This window comes from Taeniopygia guttata, chromosome 3, assembly GCF_048771995.1.
Source record: "Taeniopygia guttata chromosome 3, bTaeGut7.mat, whole genome shotgun sequence".
Taxonomy (NCBI): Eukaryota; Metazoa; Chordata; class Aves; order Passeriformes; family Estrildidae; genus Taeniopygia; species Taeniopygia guttata.
In genome coordinates this window covers 9,182,491-9,196,968 of record NC_133027.1, presented here as the reverse complement: position 1 = coordinate 9,196,968, position 14,478 = coordinate 9,182,491, and the positions used below count along the sequence as shown (strand labels likewise).

General features: G+C 36.8%; 1 long non-coding RNA gene across 1 annotated transcript in view; it reads left to right on the top strand.

The window, feature by feature from the left end:
* The first annotated feature begins 12,347 nt into the window (after window positions 1-12,347).
* LOC140683622 (uncharacterized) overlaps window positions 12,348-14,478 on the top strand; it is a 201,923-nt gene continuing 199,792 nt past the window's right edge. Inside the window, exon 1 of the long non-coding RNA XR_012054808.1 lies at window positions 12,348-14,213. This is a non-coding gene — a long non-coding RNA (uncharacterized lncRNA). The remainder of the gene's footprint in view (window positions 14,214-14,478) is intronic.

Sequence of the window (14,478 nt, the reverse complement as noted above, 5' to 3'; positions counted from 1 at the left end):
AAAAAATATGCATTTGGAGTGGGTTTTTGGGTTGGTTTTTTTTTGATAATTTTTTTTATCTGATCACTTCAAACAAGATTTTTCAAGCTCTCTAAATAATATATTTTGCAGTTTTCTAACATAGTTATTTCATTATTTTTGCTACTGGGTGAGATTATCCCTATTATTGGTGGGACCATCCTGTGGGATGCAGGATGGTCCCATGCAGTCACTGTGGGATGTACACTAGAAGGATGTAAAAAGGTCTTCTGACTGCTCAACTCATAACCATGAGGTCCACGTAAAAAACAGCAAAAATCTTTTACATTTACAACTAAATCCTGTTATGCAAGACCGTATCAAAAGAGGGGAGATTGAATTGTTGAGTATGAATGCTAAAAGTGTATGTTGTCCTTTAGGTCGTTTATTAAAAGGGTGGAATGGGGCAATCATCCCCAGTATCATTGCTGGGCCAGAACAATGCAAATTAGAATGTGTTTTATCCAGCACAGTATTATGCCATGATTCTTAAATAGCCAATAGAATAATTAATTGCCAGCCCATTAGGAAGAGAGTTGAAGTGAATTAAAGGCTAATTAATAACCACAGAATCCACAGAAGCTGAGACTCTCAGACACTTATTTCTTCTTGCTTTTTATAAATATACCTTTGATTTTATGTTACCTCAATTGCCTGAAAAATGCTTTTCTTAGTTTCCCCTGTGATGTAATGATAAACCATCTTTTGGGTTAATTTTTGTTTTGGAGATATTCAAAGCACATGGCTGTGAGCAGAAAATTTCCTCTTTTGAAAAGGGATTTTTTTCTCTTAGCCATAATTTCCAGCAAACTTTTTGTTTTATACTTTTCAAGCTGAAGTGCTCTGATAAGATGCCCCATTCTTCTCTGACATTAAATTTCATTGTGGGTAATGGCAAAGTTGAAAAAAATCTATATTTCTGAGATCTTTGTAGGTCATAAGAATGTATTGAGGAATCAGAAAAGTTGCAAGGAGGTCCGAGATTGATCAAGCAGGATTCATTCCTGACATAACACTCTGCCATTCACTGTTGCTATTTCCTCACATTTTTGACACTGTACTATGAAAGACATTTATTTCTATAATAACATAACTATTATTTATTTATTCACTTGAATTCTATACTATACACTATACACAGTTTTTCCTTCTTTAGCAGTTCATAACGTAGCATTCTTGAAAAAATAAATAGTGCATGGAAATCTATTTTATGCATTGAATTGTGCATCTTTAAAGGCTGTAATCTTTATATAGATGTTCTTCTGGAATGAGAGAGGTCTATGGCACTGGGATGTATAGAAATTGATAAATAGAATGAGCAGAAGCAAAAGAGGAGCAAGAATTGCATATATACAACTATATTTTCTTAGCAGAACTTTGTGAAAAGAAAAAAAAAATTGTGAATTACTGAAACAGAACTTTAAGAAATTTATAAACTTCTCTATTAATAACTTAAAAAAAAAAACAACAAGTCATGTCTTTCTAGAAAACACATCTCCAGTGAGTATTGCCAGCCTAAGAGCTCCTGACATCTTCAGATGAATCCTCCTTGTGTCTAGAAGCTGTCAGAAATTATCTTTCTCTCATGTTCCTAGATGTGCCAATAGAAATCTAAACTGTCACTTTAGCCAAACGTGGAATGATAAACTCTGTTGGACAAGATGGATTTACTGGTTTTTTTAATTCCTGCCCGTGATACCAGAATAACATCAAAAATAGCAAAGTTTTTTGTTTTTGTTTTTGTTTTTTTTTTTTTATATTTTTTTCAGGAAAAATCCTAGAGCAATTTTCTGTGTTGGTCATAAAATATCATCATGAATAACTTAGGTAGAAATTTTCCTTTTGCAGCTGTTGTCTAAAGGTTCACAAGATATTTCTTACCTTTTCCATACTGAACTTAGGATCCAAGTGAGCTCAGGTTTCTCCACAGTCCTGACCTGCAATACTTAACCTTTGCAAACAGGTAAGTTGTTCCAAAAATCCCAAGTAGGGATTTGTACTCACTCGACAGAGAGAAACTCCACTGTCATCACATTGTGATTGAATAGGTATTTCAAAGATTTGAATCAAATTATTTATCCCTTAAAAAATATCAGCAGACAAATGCTGAGATTTAAATGTTGACCGAAGCAGGAAGGAAGAGATCAGGTGGATATCACAGTGCCAATTAATGAGGTCAACCCTTCAAGTGTAGCATTCATTAGATTATGTGGTAGTCTCTGCAAGCTGTTCAGAAATGTGGTCCAAAGCATATTTAACTGTAGAGCAATACCTTCCAAAACTTTAGAATAACTGGAGGAAAAGGAAAATTATCTTTCAAACAGCCTCTCCCCTTCTCTTTGTAGAGTAAAAGAGAGTCTGAAGCCAAGAAAATAGCTGTAGGGTCAGGATGAGTTTTGACCTGTGTGGAGTTTCTCACATTATTAGCAGGGCAATAGGAATGGACATAAAAGATGTTAATGAAAGGTGTCCTTTCGTTATGTTGTTTCCAGTAACACAAACACATGCCTAATAAGCAGATTTTGCCCTCAGTTTAGTAGATTGAGCAGAAAAGAAGAAATCAAGTAAATTAGGGTGAGAGAGAGATAAATATGTATGAAAACAGCAATGGAAAGAAATTAATGTACTTGATGTTGTCTTCTGAATTCTACATTTGGGAAAAATATTTCTGTGGGATGAATTTGCAATTTCATTGTCAAAATATGACCTATAGAAAGGTCTTGCTTCAGAAAGTACACAATGTTTAAGGTTATGGAAGTATTTCACTGTATCTTACAGGCAATTTAAAGCCATAAGGGACAGGACATGAAATATGTCCCCATACTGAACTCAGTAACCTCAGTTATAAGCTAAGGCACTTAATTCTCTGTAGATATAAATATGGATGCACCATAGGTAAAGATCAAGTGGGACTGAAATAGCAACAGTGCTGGAGGCCAGAGCAATGGCAGGGAATCCATTGGATAAAATATACTAGATGAGCTTCTGGTGCACATGTACCCTGTTCTACTGTGTCCCCACCAACCTCACCTAAGAGAAATTCTTTACTGACACTAAATCTGGAAATGTTTGAACCTGGGCATAAGAGTGAGTATCCAAGAATATAAGAAAAAAAAAAAAAGGTATTTTCACTGCAGAAACAAGCCAAACCAGTGTCACATTTCTATTTGCCAAACACTTCTGATGGGAAGAGGAGTGAGTTTATGGTTATATAACTACTTATTGGCCACGAGTATATATATAGGAAAAATTATGTATGTATATATATATATAATATTTAGGCTATAGCAAGCCAACTTTGGGCGCAGGGGGGAAAACGAAGAGGGAATTCCCAGTATTATGCCACAGAGCCCTTCTTGTAATGAATGTTTTGAGGACTATTAGTTTGTGTAACAGGAGGATGCTGATATATTCCTGTTCTCCCAGTATACAACAGATGAAGGAAATTAAATATTCACTGGTTCTAAATAAGACCTTATTCACTAACTGTCTCCTTTTGTTGCTTAGAGGGTGCCAGAGTTGCCGTAGGGAATATGAATGGGTAGAAGAATGTAGGCTTAAAAAATCATAAGATAGTAAAACCTTTCTTGACATCACTGCTAGGTCAGAGTGTGGACCCCAAACTCCACACTAAACAATAGCAAAGGCATTGTGGATGCCCATTAATTCTGACTGGCTGAAAGAATCTCTCTCTCTCTGTGTCTTGCCAGCAAGGTTGTTTCAACTGCATTGGGATAATACTTCATTACTTTTCAAAACATTCTACCAACTGAAAAAATATGACTGGAGAGCAGAGTCATGATTGCACAGCTGAGAGCCAGTGCTCTTAGGAGAGGATGCTGTGGCTGGGCAGGACCATAGGGGAGCTTAGGCTGCTCTAACCTGTGCCTCCTGCAGGGAAAGACCTGGGCATGGACTGTGTCCAAGCTGCCTAAACAGGAACTGACTGCATCCCTGAAAATCATTGGAAAGAAAGCCATTTCCAAGTGTTTTCCTCACAGTTTAGCAGTTTCCTCACAGTTTAGCAGACTCTGAACCCACCACCGCAGTCACCCCAGCAAAGCCACTGTTGAGGGGTAGATGAATAGATGTTCCTTTGGTGGGAGAACACATGGCTCCTACACACTGGAATGTTGTGGATTAAGGGGGCATAAACTCACAGGGGGAATCTGTGCTTCAAGCTATTAGTGAATTTCTTACTATATTTTTTTCATCTGTTTTATCAATTTCTGCTACAAGTCAGAATTAATAATTTATTGTGAACTTGTTGAATTATAACTCCCTTAACTTGTGAAGAGAGAAAAGAAGAATATCTCTCTAGGGCAAAATCCTCTTCTTCCTTTAAGTCTGTTTCCTGGTCAGTTGAACAGTCTTTCTCAGATTTTTTACCTATTTGAGACAATTTATTAATCCTGTGTGGTCCGCGGGGAGGCATTTTATAAATGATTCAATAGGATATATTTAGTGAGTAGGAATGGTGTCCATGTGACATTCAGTAGGGAATGGTCTACAAAAAGAGGAAGATCTGATAATAATAGTAATAATTATGACCCTTCCAGACCTTATTTACCTGGCTTAGTTACAATATTTCAGACAACATTTTTTGTGATTTAATAAATTTTTTCAGTTTTGTTTGGATTTTTTTATCAAAACCTTTAAATCCATATTTTCTGTGTCAGGAAATGTTCATTACTGACAGAATTCATTGTAAGAACATGAATGATTGTATAATTGGAGGAATGAGAGAAACTAACCCACTTTCTGCCTAAATTCAATTGGTAGGGAAAAATCCCTCCAGACCATTGTTGGTATAATACTAGCCAAAGAAAGACCAAACTCACACTGCCCCTAAGTATTTGAATCTTTGTCCCTTGCTGTGCTCTCAGTAATAGATAATTGTCAAGTAATCCTCTCACTGTGGATGGTTTTAAATAATTGCAATCAGTGTTGACTTTATGTGGGTTTGCACTTAAGGCCTTTGCTTCCTTTTTAGTTTAAGAAGGATAAGATTTTCACTTTGGTTTTCAGTTAAAGAAACTCAAAATGCACCAGCACAGGATGGGGGCCGGCCTGCTGGAAAGCAGCTCTGTGGAGAAGGACCTGGGTGTCCTACAGAACAACAAGCTGTCCATGACCCAGCAGTGCCCTGTGGCCAGGAAGGCCAAAGGAAGTCTGGCTCACATTAGAAAGAATCAGCAGGTTCAGGGAGCCGATTCTGCCCCTCTCCTCAGCCCTGGTGGGGCACGTCAGGAGTGCTGTGTTCAGTTCTGGGCTCCGACGTACAAATAAGACATGGGTGGGCCCAGTGGAGGGTGACAAAGGTGATGAAGAGACTGGAGCAACTCTTACAAGGCAAAACTGAGGGAGCTGGGACTGTTCAGCCCCAAGAAGAGAGAACTGATGCACAGAAGTTTGATGGAACATAAGAACTTTACAGTGCAGGTGAACATGCACTGGAACTGACTGCCCAGAAAAGTAATGAAATCCCCCTCTCTGGATATAATCAAGAACCATCTGGACACAATCCTGTGCCATGAGGTCTAGGATGACCGTGCTTGAGCAGGAATGTTGGACCAGATGTGGTCCCTTCCAACCTTACCCATCATGTGATTCTGTGAAAATTTCAAAACAAAACCCACCTGATGCAGATAAAAATCTTTCTGTGCAGAAACTGTACTTCACATGGTTTGTTCAAAATGCTGTCTTTATCCTTCTCTGGCGCCTGGAAGTGACTCAGATCTCATTTGAGTTTATGGAAGGCCTTGTGAACATGAACACACCTATCAGTGAGAATGTCCTCACTTTAGAGTTCACAGCAAAGCCAATCTTATGCACAACTACTTCTGTAATATCTTAGTGAAAGAAAATACTCTGGCCTTTTTTTTAGTTATTAAAAAGATCACTCATTGTTATATTTTTTTTAATGACACATTCAGGAAAAAATATTTCCCAGACAGATCCTAGTACCAGATATGAATATATATGCTTGCTCTGATGGAATGGAAAAAATGTTTATTCCTCTTCTGTTAAGCTGCAGAAACTTCCAGGTATCTACAGGAGGATGTCATCATACAAGTAATGCTTCATTCACTTGGGCTTAAGAAATTTTTATTTATAGTGCACTATAAATGCATTTATTCATTTATTTGAATTTCCCCAAACTGAGAGTTGCTTAAAATACATAACATGGAGAGTGTGGCAAACAGTGAGATATACATCTTTGGTGCTCATCCAGACATCACACTTCATCCCAGTGATGGTGACATTTGCTGCCGTAGATTAATAATTATGAAGTGCTTGGCGATCCCTCAACATAAAAACCTTAATGTAAAAAATACAGAAAATTATCATTGCTGATAATGTGGTCTTCCTGAATACTTGCTCTGCATCAGCAGTATTATATTGAAAAAAGATGTTCTAAAATTTGGCTTAATGTAAGAATTAATTAGCTTTCAAAATCAGTTTCTGGCCAAGGCAAACACTTGGGGGTTTCAGGTAGGATCACTTGCTGGAGACTGGCAAAGGGGCTCCCTATATGCTTAATTGGAAATGCTTTGCCAACTCATTGCTGCTTGCCTATTATACTCGGGCTGAAAGCGCAGAGCAGGAGAGCTGTCAAAACACAAACACTTTTATATCTAAGCCAGTCACTTTATTTTAGTGTGAGGGTAGTCGGGGGGAGAGAGTTCACAACCTCACAATAAAAAATAGCTTATATGAACAAGCCTAATTGTTTGTTTCCCTTACCCCGCCAGCACTGAGTCTCAGTCTGGATGTCACTTTGGAGAATACTGAATCTTATTAGCAAAATAAATAAAACGAAAATAAAGAGTCTGTTTGTAGTATGCAGGGATTTTTTCCCCACTCCTTGAGCTATGGTGTAATCTGTGTACTGGTCTATTTGCAGCTTGTATTTGAATCAGTAACAAAGGCAAATGATGTAGGAATTTGCCCTTGATATGATGCACTGGAAGGGTTGACTTGAGTCTTTTAACCAAATATGTTATATGTCAAAATCTGATCTTTTAATATTTGAAGGGTTACTTATTCCTATCAAATATAATGACCATGAATGATAAGCCCATTAATTCTCAGTTTGATGTAGATTCTATTGGGAGGTGAGCTGGGTTTGTTTGTTTTGTATTTGCTTTTCTTTGGTCAAACTCTCAAAAGATCTTTTCAGGGACCCTACTAAAGGTCTGGAGGACTCTGGCTACAACTGTGTCAGTAAAGAAAAGCATGCTGGTGCCTTCTCAGACACTGCAGCCTATTTATGCCTGCTGTTAAATAGTCAGGAAGGTTTCTGGCATTCTGGAATCTTGTGTCACCTGGCACTCTACCAAATAATTTGTGGTCTTATTTTAAGAATTAGCATGAGCTGAGGGCCATTCTCAAACGGTTGCCTGGGTGCAAACATTTTGTTCTGAAGAACAGGAGAGTTTAGCAATATTGACTCAGGCTATTTCTTGTCAAGTGAATGATCTGGAGAAAATTAAATTTTGCTCACATAGACTTAGTCTCTTTGTGTATTGTGTCACCTGTGTAATTCCTAAGCTTTGCAAGACTGAGTGCATCTTGTTGCCATTAATGATGTCTCCATTTGAGAACCTTTTACAGAGTCTGAAAATGTCTTTCCAGCAAGTATTCAAGTAGGAAGCCATAGTTCTTACAGGATCTTTGCTGTACTGAATCTCCTTCCCAGACCCTCATATGATCAATTAGTGATAGTGGATACTTTTCTATTAGACATATGATTGAAAAAAGTAATTTTTTTCAGTCCCCTGTCCAAGTGGCACAGAAAGATGGAATTCTGTATAACTGATGGATAGACAACACTTCCTTTAAATTAATGTCTTGAATTTGTGTATTGGATGAACCATGAAGATTTTTTTTTGTGCATACCAATATCTATCCATGTTTACTTTCATATCACTGACCAAGAAATAATCTATTCTGTTACCCCCAAAGTAATTTATTCTCTATATTGCCAATTTAGCAAAACTTCAAATTATTTGAAGGCTTGGCTACCACTGATGGTTTGGGAAATTCTGGTTTTGGGCTCTAGGGAACCCATCTGGTGTTGCTGCTAATTTGTTGATTAATGCTTTACTCACAACAGGGACTAAATATTTAAAGTTTGTGACCGGCTCTATCTCCAGAAAGCTTGAAACTTTTAATTCTATTATTATTTTTCCACACACTGCTGAAAAAGAAAATATACTTTAAAATAGTTTTTTTCTCTCCTTTTTGCCTCTCTGTGGTTCTCCAAAAGGTTAGGTTTGACAATAGGAATAGTCACAGATACTCTAGGCAACAAATGAGAAATATTCTTTTGTGACCTTAATGTTGGCAAGTGATAATAACCAGTGAACCATGAAATACTGCTGCAATATTGTTCATGACTTTTCTGTTTTCTAAGATTAATTTTATGTTCTGAAATAACGTGAAAATCATTTATTATTCTGTTTTGCATAGCTTCCACTGGGAAGCAAATATGAAAAGCTTAATTTTCTAGTCCACTTGCACCAGTGTTCCTAGAGAGGAATCATATACATATATGTATAAGTATTCCGTGGTTAATGTATAAAATACAATCCCTTTGTTTAACCCTGGTCAGAAAAATCTGGGTTAGCATAGAGTCTGCAAATGTTTAAAAGTAGAAACTACTTTTCTCTCCTAGGGGTTAAATAGTTATAGTAGAAATTATTAATATACTGCAGGTGTGAACTATTTAATTTTGAGCTACTCTTTTCTGAGAACATATCATGCTTTCCTAAAGAAGCATTTTCCCTTTTCTCTTTAAAATGTAGCAAACAGGAATTTTGCCACCAAACCCTTCATGCTGCCAGCTATTTCTATTCAAAAAGTAGATTAGAATAACATTTTCATCAGAGGATGCATTTATAGTTCTCATATCAAGCCCAGTTCACCTTTCCATGTAAACCATTATTGTTCTCTCCATAGGCTGTTGGTAAGCAAACAATTTTAGGGCTTGATAGTGCAAGTCCTCCTCACCCTGAGTTGCACTTACCCATACCAATGCTTCCATTGACTTCAGTAATATTGCTGCTCTGAAATACATCAGGTGAGTAAAGCCAGGAAAAAGAAATCCTTTAATTTCAAGGTCAAATGGATGAGGGAAAGTAGATAGCAAATTTTTAAAGTCAGTGTGGTCTGGGTTTTTTTCCTTTAATACATGCATGTGGTTATGCATTTGGATTTAATTATTTAACCAGCTAAGGGCTGGATTCACAGAGAAGCTGAATACAAATAGTTTTTTCTAATGTTATATTTCTCATTAAGGTATTTCAAGAAGTTATCGCTGGTCAGGGATTGTTTATCTTGGAATGGGGTCTACTGTGAACATGACCTGTATCCCTTTTCCTGAAAAACTAAAGAATTTTCAAACCTTGGGATATAAAATTACATTCTAGATGTTTTGTTTGGTCATTTCAGTTAATAGAGACTTGTTTCAAGAAAGAGCGTGTTAACTCAAAAAGCAAATTTCTACACTTCTGAATATGAGACCAGAACTAGTGGAATTATTTATGGAGAGGATTAGGTGCCTAGTATCAATGACTTGCAGCAATAAAAGTACTGATCTATCTACATTTGAATTAGAGGCCAAAGGCCAGGGGCTATGGTGCATCCATATGGAACATTGTGCTCCCAATTGTCTCTCACAGTGATAGGTATTAACTGCTAGATCAAATAACCACTAACAGTTCTGGAGTCTTAAAACAAACAGATTAAAAGGTAATCCACAGTGTTAATATTCGGATAAGTACCCTAAACTCTGCTATGATGTGCTGTACCATGGCTCAGTTGGGATCCAGCTGTTCACACATTGTAGGCTGTTGTTTCCTGGTTTAAAGGTGATGCCTTTTCTGGAGTGTCCAGATTAGATAATTGTTAAAAGGAAGAGTGAAATGTTGGATTCACCACTATTAGTTATCAAAGACTTGGCTGTCAGGAATTAGATACAGTGCTATTGCTACTAGATGTGCAATAAATAGTGTTTGTGTTAAGAGTCAGAGATTACTTTTGTTCGAGACATCTCTGCTCATTATATCTCTACTTGAGGAGCTTTCTTGAAGATTTGCAGTAAAGCCCAAGCTAAGAGTAAATATAAAGCCAGCATCCTTGTGGGATTTAAAACAAATAGAAGATAAAGGGCTCTTTTATTTTTTTTCTTTATCCACTGAAATGGCCACAACTTGAAGTGGATAATTTACTGAATTGCATTTCATTTCCTTGTAATATAGTACATGACATAAAAGCAAGATTAGGTGCTGGGATTCAGAAGCAATGAAACAGAAGTCTGTGGGTGCTCAGTGGATATTTATACACTTCTTTAAAACATGTTTTATCCAAGGAAATTCAAAAGGAGCTATAGGCTGTTACTCAGAAAACAGTTTTATGGCGTTATCATGGATTATGCAATCACGACATGCAGTGGTTATATGTGAACTACTCAAGTTTTACTATGTAATTCAGCAAGTCTTCATAATGGAGGTGTATACAAGACACACTAGTAAATGTATTTCCTATATGGAGACTAAAGAATTTTGCCTTAAAGCTATTAAAATTGACATTGATAAAAGCACATTGCACAGACAGTTTTGGAGGCTGATAGCTCAGTGAGAATCAGACATTAATCAAAAAGGAGAGAAGTACTTGCTTATCTATTTACATTATCCAATTCATATTAAGATAATGTTCTTTGTTTCCGTATTTTGTGACAGTTTATGTTGCCATGAAAGCTCCTGGGTGTTTGCCACAAGATGTGTGCAGAATTGGACCAACTGCCTAAAGGAAACCTTTCAGGATAAAGTCATGGATGTAGATTTATCTCCAAGTGTTTAAATCTTCACGCATGTTTTCAAATGTCTCCAGTAAACTCAAACTCTGTTCTGGGCCCCAAGTCCATTTAGGGATGGCTTTAGGCCTTCAGCCGCTAAGTACTTTGGATACTGAAGCTTTCATTCTGCAGTGCTGTATAACAGCCATCCATATCCATTATCCTCCAACTCACAGATTTCAGCAAGCATTCTGGAATTATGTACTTGCAAGTAATAACAACCTTCAGTCATAGAACATTTAAAAAATAAAAATATAATTTAAGTGTTTGTAGATGGAAAATAAGATCCTAAACAAGTGCATCAAAGAAAATATAGTACCATTTTTTGTTTAAAAAGCTATTTCTTTGTTCCTGGTAGTAACCTCTTCTGCTCTGTACATTCTCTGTATGAAAACTCCCACTCCTAGCAAACAGGAGATGAAAACTAATTAAAGGATAGATTTCTTGCTCAAATTTTAATGATTCATATAGATTTTTTTTCTGGTATATAAGGAAGTTGTTCCTAGACCTGAAAAAAAAGTGAAGTAAAATCAGGAAATTATTACATTTCCTCAGCTAGGGGTCTTTTTCTTTGTCCTAGGAAGAATGAAGTTCTATTTTGCTGGAAACAACCAGATTTCTCTGAGTGGCAAATGAAACTTGTTAGTCACAGCAGAGGGCAGAGCTGAAGGTCAGAGCAGAAGCTCTGGCTGCTGTGACACATTTTCATGAGCTGGATCATCTCTCTGTGATTGACAAAGCTGACACTTGCAAGAAAAGGAGTTAAGGTGAAGGGGCAGCAGATTTCCTCATGGTTCTGGGGAGGGGGGAAGGTAAAAAGGGACTGATAGTAAGGGCCTCTAAGTATGAATATAACATCATAAAAAATAAATATCTGGCTAAGTGACAAAGTCCAAGGTTCAGCCCTTAGAGGGGCAGGTAGAGGAACAGATGCCTTCCAATGGACTTTAATCATTTACTCCCTCAATGGCTTTTTCTGCCACCTGCTGAGGTATAGGGCATTTGTTTCAATGGGCATGCAAGGGAATTAAAGAGGTTTGTGGTATCTGGGAAGGAAAGAGAGGATTTTTTTCCTTTAAAAAAATATATATATTAAGACGAGATCTTGCAATCATGTTTGCCTTAAGACAGGAATCTTGCAGCAGGATGAAATGAACTTCCAGTGTACCCTAGAATCATCAAGCACTGTTGTGAATGGTCGGTTTCTTTGTGTGTTTCTTTGATTTCACCATGAGATTTTCATTTCTCCTTCTGGCAAAATGTATTCCTGCCATAAATTTATCTCCATGTTTTTCTCACAGCTTCAGCCCACTCAACATTGGGAAAAGAATCAACAGAATTCTGCTGTTTCAACATCATCATTTAGGCTTTTCTTTTTCTGCATGCCAGTCTTATATGTAAGCTGGAGAAATATAATCTAATATAAATTATTAAACTTTTGAAGAATATCTATTTGTAAAAGTGTAAGCAGAGATCAGCAGTCGGTGTTTTATTGTCTGTAGCAATGAGTGGAGGTACAAACGTGGGAGAAGGTGTAAGAACAATGAAGGACAGAATCAGAGTTCAAAATTGTCACACACACACACACAGAGGTGCATCTGCTAGGATTCAATTCCAGTTCCTTCTTTCCATGATCTCATATGCTGAAGTGCAACAGTTTCAACCTTTTACCACAAGCATCAACTCTAAAGTACGTGGTCTTACCTGTCACTGTTACTCTTTCTTTTGGGAGGGAAAGCTGCATCTTATCCTAGGTCTTCCAGTTCCATCACTCTAATTACTACCCACTATCATTTCTATGAAAACTATTAATCACTTTTAACATTAATTTTTTGTTTCTTTAAGGATATCAAAGAAGAAAACTACAGATGTTGCAGAGGGAGGTAGATATTACTTTCTTTTTCCATGTGACATCTTTATTTGTAGTATTACTTGGATGAGTTTCTCTACTGTATCTTCAGTTCTGTATGAGTAATTCTCTGGAGCAGGGGAAATTACAGAAGCCTGCATTTTCAGAGTGTTGCGGGATATTTTTAGATCCACCTGGCAGGAGGTGCTAAGGATTTCTAGTGAAGACTGACATGATTTTCAATGTCTGTGAGTTCCATTCAGTCAGTGGAAGGTCCAAGGTCTCTCACATGTTTGATCCTAGAGTTGGGTGAGGAGCTTCTTGAACTTGACTTACACATCCTTTCTCCTCAGTGAGGTTAGATTCAGGCCAGTGCACTTTTCAGCTTGGTTTCTTTCTAGATTGTTCTCTAGTTTTTCTTGTTATTCTTAGCTAATTTTTTGTCACTGTTGTTTATCATTATTTATGAGTCCTAAGAAACAACAATTTCAGCAAAATAAGACAAACTTCTGAGACCTGGAGCTGGCTGTCTGGTGCAAATTCTGTTGGGAAATATGCTACTGCTGTTCACCAATCTGAAACTCCTCCTGTAAATCTTAATAAGGTCTCAAATTTGGCAAGGAGAGATACGCTTGGGAGAGCTTTCATGATTTGACAGCACTAAACATGTAGAGGACAAGTAGGATGCTTTGTCTCCAGACTTGTAAAATGTAAAGCATTATGGAGTCTTGTCAAGTTGCAGACTTTAGATGCTATAAATAAGGATAATGAGGCATTGAAAACAGAAGTGGAGAACTTCAAATCTCTTTATCATGAAGGCAAATATTTTTTGTATCATTAACCTAAAATTTCACAGAATGAGAATAGATCAGAAAATCTACAAGTCATAGGATTGAAATAGGGGAGGAAAAGTAAGGACTTGGCTGCTAGATTTACTTGTATTTTGGTTTTGCAGGGACAATGATGAACTTCTACATCATGAAAGAATCAAGATTTGCATGCATATCAGAGATTATTTTTATTTTTTCACTTGTCAATATACTGTCTCAAACAATATAGATAACAATATCACCTGTGTGCTGCACTGGAAAATTCCCTTTTTTATTACATTTTATTTTTTTAATTATTTCATAAGGACATTGTTTTGTCATCCTTTAGTCTTTTTGTCAAAATACTTATGTATGTTTTTCAAACAACTTCTCTTTACAACTCTGCCTCCTCATTGCAATTGCAATAGCCATAAAATAGAATTTTCTAAAACTGGAGAACAAGCTGATATACTTCATCCAGCAGAGCTGCAGGGTATTTTTCATGATTATACATATATTGTGTTGATTATGATGAATCCAAACGATTTTTAAATAGGAAGCAAAAAAGCAGGGAGAGGGGGAAATAGTCTGCCTTCTGCCAGCCTGCAGAAGCTTGTGAAAGGGATTAAAGATGAATATGTCTTATGAAATTGTTACTACTCTGACTTATACTGAGGTGGGTAAGCATTTTCCTTCTTTTACTGGGCAACTGCTTTGATATTTTCTTGAAAAATTTGTTAAAAATGTATTTGTTTTGCAAAATATTGAACATTTTAAAGCATGCTGCTATTTTTCTATATTCAAATTACTTATGGAAAATTACTGCACTGTAGATACTGCAAATGTAGCTTATTAAACAGCACTTGCTGTTCTGAACTGTCCTGTTATAATGGCTCAGTAAGATATGAGCACGTACACCCCTGCATCAGAAACAAAAGGGA